Here is a 9,290-nt window from a genome sequence, read left to right on the forward strand (position 1 = left end):
CTTCAGATTTCAGAAACTGGTAGCTGAAGTTTTATAAGGAAATAACTAGGTTCAATGTTTTGGGGGACTGATTACATAAAACACCTACACAGGAACTGTGAAATTTCCAGCTGAATTGAATTGAGCAATAGTGCATACATTCCCTTCCACTACTCATTGCATTTGGAAATAAGAACAGTCTCCTTTCAGAAAAACCAAAAGAATCCAGTTTTTCCTATTTCCCTATTTTTTTCCCCTTTGAGACAGTCTAAGAGGCTATGAATGACACATCAATGAAACCAAGATGTCTTTCTCATCTGTTCATAGCAGCCCACAGGAGATCAGAGCCGACCATCTCCCCTTCTTATAAACAAGCTCCTCCATTTTCCTTCACTCTGTTCAAGGCTCCACATGTGTTAAATCTGGTCACCATCCTGCTTCTGCGCTCTCAGGGACAGCCTGTCACACATTATGCAAAATCCAGACTTCTCACCTTGGCCAGCAAGGCCAGTCTGATCTAGCCCCCGCCTGTCACAGGACCTTATTACCAGTCTTCTGACCCTCTTAGCCAGACCCAGCCACCTCAGACATGACCTCAGGTCCACCCTGGCTCTTTTGCCGGCTTTTCTCCTCATTCAATTGGCACCTTCTATGATAGCCTTTCCTGAACACCCTAACTAAAATACATATCCCTTCAATGTTGGTTGTTTCAATCAGTCTTCCATGTCTTAATCATGAAATCACTTGTTTTTCTTCTCTTTACCTGTCCATCCACATTATATATAAACAGAAAATATACATACATATATTTCCTTCCTCCCAAACTCTCTAAACAACAACTATAGCATTTAAACAATAAACAATCACTTCAGCATTTCTGTTTCTTAAGGCAGTTTCAGATAGATAGATAGATATAGATATATATATATATATACACACACACACATACACACACACACACATATGTATACACGTACACATGTTATCATTTCAATATTCTAAATGTATAAAATTAAACATTTCACATATATGCACACATATACCTACATACACATTTGTATATGTATAAGATTATATATAAAAGTGTCTATAAGTATACGTATCAAATTATATTTCAATATCATCAATGTAAATTATTTATTTAACCAGTTCCATGTATTTATTTCTACTTCTTGAGGATAATTAATCATACTTATATCTACCCATTCATTTATTTATTCATCATTGACTCATCCATTGGATATCTGCCATTTGCTAGGCACTATTCTAGGCACCTGGGATACATTAGTAAATACATCAAATATCTCTGACTTGTAGATTTTGTATTCTAGTTGGCATGAAATAAAAAATAAACAGTAGACTAAATAAAGTAATTAAACATCATAAGAAATCTACGTCTAATCTATATATCTGGGAGATAAATAGGACATGCTTATTACCGTTTTACAGTTGAGGGGAATAGGGCTGGAGAGCCTAAGCAAGCAGTATCTAGGATTCAAATCCAATCCCAAATTCAAAGCCAAGCGATTTTTCACTACGTACCATTCACCATCATTCAATCCCCTGTCCCCATCATCTCTGTAATTGGAAAACTGAGATCAAATCTTCTAAAAAAGTAATATTTACTATGTTCTATGATTCTTGAGTCTCTATCATTTCTATAAAGTGAAAGATCTCCTATATTTCAATGAAAGCCAAGCTTCTTCCATGGGCACTAAAAACTCAGAAGAATAAAGCAGAAAATTTGTACTCATAATGCTGAAATCCAAATAAAAGCCAAAGATATTATCCTTTTATGATTAATGGTGACACAGAGCTTGTTTTATTTTTTCAAAATTTTCACTTTCATTTCCAAAACCATAAATGTACATTTTTCTAACCCAGCTGTCTATTTTCTCTTCCCATCCCCAAATCTGGATTCCAGAGTGTGTGTGTGTGTGGGGGGGGGGGGCTCTGCAGGTTAGAGAAATGTGGCAGAATCACATCCCTAAGGCAGATAAGATATCTTTAGCCATCTGACTCTTGATGCAGTGTTCAGCCGTGATTCTCACTGAAGCCAATGATACTGCCAGGCATCTGTGACTTACAATGTCTTGTTCCACATGCCATGACCTGTGGATGTGGAAGGAATGAAGTTCTGCTCTCAGTCTTGCATGGTATCTCCTAAGACAGAGCTCAGCAGTCATGTATTCATAGCAACTATCTGAGAAAGAATCCTGTCCACATCCTCATTTCACAGGTGAGGAAGGCCCAGAGAAAAATGCAACCAACCAGAACCAGGGCTGGTGAGTTGAATGGCTGAGGGAAAATTCATGGTCTTAGACCATGCCAACTTGGTGTTAGAAAGACAGGATCTAAGATTCAGTCCTGCTATAAATATTTAGTCTCTCTGAGTAACAAAGTATGAAGTAATATTTTTAAAGTGTGCATGCGTATATAATAGGAAGCATTTTGAGATTTTCAAGGCTTCAAGTTCTATATAAATAAAAACTATTATTATTTGAACTAGGCCTTTTATTCTCTAAGCCAGTATCCATTTGGACCTGCAATGGAATTATTATCATTGCTGTTAGTCATAATAAAGTTTTAAATCCCCCAGCACCAGGCTTTTAACAAATGTTATAATTTAGACTGACACTTACCAAAAGCCTGATGAAATTGATTTTATTATCCTCATTTTACAGGTGCTAAAAATAAGGCAGAGACAAACCAAATAATGTTTCCAAAGTCAAGTCCAGGGAGGTTAGTTAGTAGGATGTCAAAGCCAACTATGTCACAGAGCCACAATTTTAAGTCACTGTAACTTCTAATGATACTAGTTTAAGGAACTATTCTACTGATTTAAAAAAAATGCAGATATCTTTTATTTTGCCTTTAGAATTGAGTGGTAAAGGAGGAAGCCAGTGTAATCGTAAATACTTATTGCCAGACAGGTGGGAGCCACAAGCACCCACGGGGCACAATCTTGAAATCAGAGGTTATCTGTCCTTCTGTTCACCTGATGCCAATTATATCAAGTAAAATGAATTCATCACTACTTTTAAAAGTCTTGAGATTGAAGTCTTTTGCAGCTGCTCTCTTCTATGGAAACTTCCTACTTTCTCCAGGTAATTTATTTATGACACTTGACATTGGCCTTACTGTCAATATATGCAAGCATGCACTTCAGTGTCATCCTTCACTGTGTTTGCTGCAAAACATCCTTTATTATTAGGTTATAAATGTGTTTTTCCATCATTGAGCCAGCAATGTCCAATCATTAGATTCTATAACTCCTTATCATGTGTCTGATTTTGTGAACAGAAAATTAAAGGAAATTAAAATTATCTTATTTGTCTATAGAGTCAACCTTTAAGAAAATTAGTTTTATGATATAATAGAGGGGAAAAAATCAGAAAACTAATTCTGGGCCTATCTGACAGAGGCTGATCTGACCTAGGAAGAATCCATTATCAATTCAGTTTTGTACTTTGTATGTGCAAGGCACTGTGTTGGACACAGGACAGGATAAACCATGTCCTCAGCTACTTAGGTGCCAATCAAGGACATGAACAAACTACTTACACACACACATACACACACACACACACACACACACACACACATACACACACACACAAATATCATCCTAGAGATAGAAGATGTTATAAACATTTAAGGCAGTTCCATAAATTAAGAAAAATCAACAAAGAATTTGAGCAGCATGTCTGAAAGGAAAGAGGAAAAGAAAAGATACAGCCTGAATAGATATGGCATAAGAATGCAGGGAGGGGGCATTTATGATTGTAGTTATACAAGTCCTCAGGTGCTAAAAATATAATACAATGAACCAAAGGGTTTTGCACTCAAGCACACACAGGTTCTAATCTTTACTAATTGCATAAACTTGAGCAAGTCTGTAGGTTGCTCTGAGCCTCAGTTCTTACATCAGGAAAAGGCAGACAATGATATATATGTGAAAGATATCTTTGTGTTGAAATGAAATGACAAGAGTACATGCACCAACGGATGCTAATTTCCCTTGCCTTGGTCTGTTTGGCTTGAAAATACATCTCCGGGGCAAAAAAAAACAAAAATAACAACAACAACAAAAAAAAAAAACAGGGATATTTCCTCTTTAGTCCCATTTCCCCCTTTTACTTTGACTTTTGCAGAGAGATGTGATTGCAGAATTTTGGTTGAAAGGAATCTTAAAGAAAACTACACAATGCACTGTAGAATAACCTTAGAGATCATCCAGTTCAGCTCTCTCACATTTTAGGCCCCAAAATAGAGATTCCTCAGTCACAGGCAAAGTAATACCAGGACTAGAATGGCAGGATGTGGATGGCATGGGCCAGAGGTCTTAGCCCAGGTCCTCTGATCTAGTCCAGAGAAAGGACAATTTCAGTTTCTTCCTAGTTCTAAAACGAAATGTACTGATGATTCTCAGCATCATACTTTGGTTGTGCTATGTGACATAGGTCATGCTACTTAACTTCTATTAGCATCAGTTTCCTAAAAAAAAAAAAAAAATGAAAATAAAAAAACAGAAGTATTGCAAGGATTGAATAAGATGATGTATGTAAACCATTCAGCACAAACATGATGGAGTTCAATAAAGAATAGCTATTAAATTTTGATGACCATAATTTAACAGACTAATAAATTGAAGGAATTTCTGGCAGAAGAAGGAATTAGTGTTTATTAAATTCTTCCTATGGAAAAGATGCTGACTTTTGGAAAAGACAGAGACTGAAGATTCTAAGGAGGCACCAGCGTTCCTACTTCCTAACTGCAGAGCCTGAGAATAATCCCTTTAGAAGAGTGCCTCAGGTACCTGCCAGAGTTGAGAACTCAAAGCGCTGCAGCTGAGAAAGTTGAAATAAATGCAAACTAGAAGGGCATCCTATCTATCCCATCAGCATAAACAATGCACTCCAAGTTTTATAAAAATGAGCAAATGAAAAGTTAACCTGAGTTTATCCCCCAAAATGTCAGACACCAAATGTTTTGTAACCTTCTTATTCTTTGGTGGTTTTTCTTTCCCCACAGAGCGATTTCCAAAATGGGCAAAGAGCACAGTAGGTGGCTCTCTTTAATATTTCACAGGCAAGGCAACAGTGACTCACCAGAACCTACATCTGTGTCACCAGCAAAAGCCCAATGAAGTTGAGCAACAAATGAAACTGTATGTACACTGGAGATAACCTCTCTTTCCCCCTGTCTCCTCCTCCAATTTCCTCCAGTCACATTCTGCTTTCTTAACAACACCAGGTAAGATGTACCTACTTCTTGGCAAAAGCAAATAAATAAATGTTCCCAAATGCCAAAAGCAAGGAACAAAACATTTCTCCCAGGACTGCATTTGCAAGCCTGTCTGCTTGCTATAAAGGAGACAAACCTGATGACCTGTGAGGAGTCTCTATAGATAAATGGCCCCACTGCCTGGACCAGAAACAGAACAGCTCATCTTCCTACTGAAGTCTGCAGCCATAAGTTTCCGCAAGGAGGACTGAGATTCCAAACAAATGATTAACATCAATAGGAAAGGATGCTTTTTTTTTCAAATTTGCATATTGTTCTCTCTATTCCACTCTTTATCCATGGAATTTGTGAAAGAGCTGAATGATGCTATGGCCATGCATGGCATTTGTTTCTCAATACCAGTCTTTGAACTATTACAGGATTACAGAGGGAAGAAACCACTCAGGACAGGAAGAAAAATCAGACATAATTCTGAACTTTATGTATTCATAGTAATCCTTCCTCCTAAGAGTTGAAGGGGCATCACATCAAACAAATGAAAATGAGTAAGTTGCCTTAGAGATCATCACTTTAAACTCTCTCTCCTGTGAGTCGGCTCCACGAAATTCTACAAAGTCATGTTGAAGGATTGTACTCTTAGCAAGGAAATATCTACTCTGTGACAAAAAGGATGCCCTGAAATCACCAGCCAGATAAGGTAACCTAACAACTAAAGTAAAGTACTCAAGATCTCATTGGACATGTAGCAGGATGTTATAGGAAAACTAGAAGCTAAAAGGTATAAACTATATTCCTAAAGCTGGAATTTCCCATCAAGGTGACCCATGGCAGCCTATCATTTTTGAGTCTCATTCCAGTTTTCAGTAAATGAAGACTAGCTAAGAAGAGGTGTCATTTAATGAGCACCTATTCACTACACATATTTGACATTATTTCACTGAATTTAATCTTCACATAAATTCTTAGAGTAAGCAATTTTATCCTACTTTAGAATTGGGTAAAATAGAAGCCCTAAATAGTAAAATAAGTTGCTAGTATCACCCAGCTACTTTGGTACCAGAGCTAGAATTTGAAATCAAGTAGGTTTTATCACAAAACATGGGTGCCTTGTACTATTAATATGCCTGTTGTGTCCTTCTCCAGGGCTATTGCAAATAACAAGGAAGGTAATATATGTGGAATGTACTTTGGAAATGTTAAAGTTCTATATATACATATGGTTTTGCTAGCAACAAATAATAATATGTATAAGGAGTAAGGATAACTAGATTTCCTTTCTTCAAAGAATCAGAACCAAAAGAAATTTGTTTTCAATCTCCCTTCCTTCTGACCTTATTTTTTGAGCTTTTCCCCACAAGTCCCTGGTCTCTCAGGCACATATTCAGATGTATCCCCGCCAGCTCATCACAATGCATGCACACGGAACAAGCTGACGGAAGCAAGAGATTCCATCCTCTGCAAATGTTTGGTGTGGGAGGTACCTGAGTAGGTACCACTGGACTCTTACCTTCTCTCAAGATGTACCACACCCATTCTCAGGGACTCATCAATACTGCATAGAAATATTTTGAACTGTGAAGGGCAACCAACTATAAATACCAAAGTCAGGGACTTATGATGTGGCCTATAGATAGAACTGAATTATTGTGTGAATCAAATAAAAACAACTGTCATGAGCAGGGTGCAGATTATGAAAGAAGCTATTAATTTTAAAATAGCAATAATACAGGAAGACCAGTGTAGGCCTGTGTGTGTTTGTGTTTAAATAAAGCAAGTTAGTCTCTAAAACAGAATGAATTTAGTAGCATCCCTGCACAAATATTAGCTGAATAACATAAAGTTGCTTGACTGATCTAAGAGAGCAGGAATAGAAGGCTTAGCACAGTCTATTACAGCTGTGACTTCCAACTTCCTCCTCTGGTCTTTTTTATCCCTCATTAAATTAAAGCCCTTCCTTGTCAATGAAAGATGCCTCAGATCAAGGCAGTTCACAGGCCTGAGCCTTGACCTAAAAACTAGTAGAAAATTCATATCACTAAGAAATATCAATTTTATATTCCACATCAAGCATCCATGATCCAAGTCACATGTGAAAGATGTACTTTAACAGAACTGTTCTAATTCTGAAGAAGAAAGCATCACATTTCCATATTTAAAAAACAAAAAGTCACTTCAATGTAATAAGAAAGCAGTCTCAAAACTCAAAGTCTCCAGGATTATTATTCAAGAATATTTATAATAGTTATCATCAGTTTCAAACAGACCAGGTACCAGGTCAGCCACTGTGCTAAAAACAAAATGTAACTTGAATTGCCTGCCCCATTTCATCCTCCCAACTACCCTAAGGTGACCATTATAATCTCCATTTTGGTGAGTGGGGAAAAATAGTATTAGAAAGATGGGCTAATTTACCCAAGTTCAGACAGCTAACACATGGCAGAACTGGAAACCAAGCAAATCCTCTTTTTACAGCTGGTAACTATCCCTGGGATCTGACAGCAGAGCAGGAAAATGCTTCCCCTGGTGTCCTGGTTCACAATTGCACACCCAGGGGTGGAGGAAAGACAGGTTGGGAATGGGATCTTTAAGGAAATAGCAGAAGTTTGTTTTTGTGGTTTTGATTTTCTCTAACTCTAGCCTCCTGATTTCTTCCCAGTACTTCAAACTGGAAAAGGAGGATATGGTTCCGTGAAGTCAGTTCCTTAAGGAGGAACATCTCATTCTCCACAAGGCCAACAGCTCCGCTCCCTGCCGGGACTGGGGAGAGAACTGGAAGTACCCTAGGAGGTCACCAGCATTCTTGCGTCCCTTCCCTCTCCCGGAAACTTCGCCTGGAGCCTGTGGGATATCCTCAGCAGGAGCATCTTTTCGACAAAGCAGGTCAGCAAAGGAGAGAGTGAGGCTGCTGGCAGCCTTTACCCAAGCTGTCATAGCTCCGGGTTGAGAGCGACGTGACAACTGAATGGGCATGCTGGGACACACAGCCTCCAGTGCTCATCGCTTACATTTGCGCGCTGGAGCAAGCAAGGCGCAGGAAGACCGGAGTAGATCCCGCAAAGGGCTGGGAATGGGCACAGAAACGCACGGATCCCACGATTGCGTTACTTAATCCCTACACAAGCAAAGATGGGGCTCTGAACTGCAGGGTTCGAATCCCCGCCACCGCACGGAGTGATCTACCTTGGCCCCTGCCTCGCCCTGTGTCTCAGTTTTCCCTTCTGTAAAACAGGAGGAGTGAAGGAGACGATCTCTAAGAATCCATCTACCCTGAGTTTCTGTGGCAGGATGAAACCAGTCCTCACGGCAGCGCGAGACTCACCTTTCTTGGGAAGCTGAGCGGGCACAGCGAAAGGGGCGGGATGGGTGGAGGGTCTCCCTGCACTGATTCTCTCCGTGCTCCGGGCCAAAGCGAAGCCCAGGGGACCTGGATCCCGGCCGTCTTCCCCAATGAGCCTCTTACTTTCCGCCGCACTTTCTTTTTCCCCCTTCGGGGCTCCTCCCCCGGCGCCGCGCGATTGGCCGCGATATCGTGGATCAGGCTCCACCCGCCGCCTTGGCTCGCAATCCACCGGCGTTCAGGGCTTCCCGAGCCTGCGGCTTCTGGGCGGCACAGCGGGCCAGTCCCGCCCGCTGCGAGGAGGAGCAGCGCAGGGGTCCGCCTGCGGGCGGATGCGAGGCTGTGCTCCTTCCTAAGGCGCCCAGCCACTGCCTGGACTGTTCTGAGCGCGCGAGGAAAGGAGAGCCATCCTCCTGCAGCTCAGCCTGGCACGGTGCCCGGCGCTCGGGGAGGATTACCGCCCCCCCGCCCCCCTGCGCACGCACATACACCGTACACATAGGCGCAGACATGTGCTCTTTTAAAATTATGGTCTCACAGTTTAAGTCGGAGCAACCCTGACTTTTCTTCCCGTCTGTATGTATCTAACTGTTAGGGAGCAAGGCCATGACAGTCTTTTTGAGCGCCCACCATGTGCCAAACACAGAGAGCAACAGGAAGAAACAGAAAAGCCATCTCGGCAGTCCAGAGCTTTTACTAGAACTGACAGTCTTGTGAAGAAGCAACC

The 9,290-nt window shown here is 40.6% G+C and overlaps 1 protein-coding gene across 1 annotated transcript in view; it reads right to left on the minus strand.

Annotated features, from left to right (window-relative positions):
- Il1rap (interleukin 1 receptor accessory protein) overlaps positions 1-8,655 on the minus strand; it is a 132,013-nt gene extending 123,358 nt beyond the window's left edge. The window contains exon 1 of the mRNA XM_026389371.2: positions 8,546-8,655. The gene's annotated coding sequence lies outside the window, so the exon portion shown is untranslated. The remainder of the gene's footprint in view (positions 1-8,545) is intronic.
- Between the last annotated feature and the right edge of the window lie 635 nt (positions 8,656-9,290).

This window comes from Urocitellus parryii, chromosome 2 (genome assembly GCF_045843805.1).
Source record: "Urocitellus parryii isolate mUroPar1 chromosome 2, mUroPar1.hap1, whole genome shotgun sequence".
Classification (NCBI taxonomy): Eukaryota; Metazoa; Chordata; class Mammalia; order Rodentia; family Sciuridae; genus Urocitellus; species Urocitellus parryii.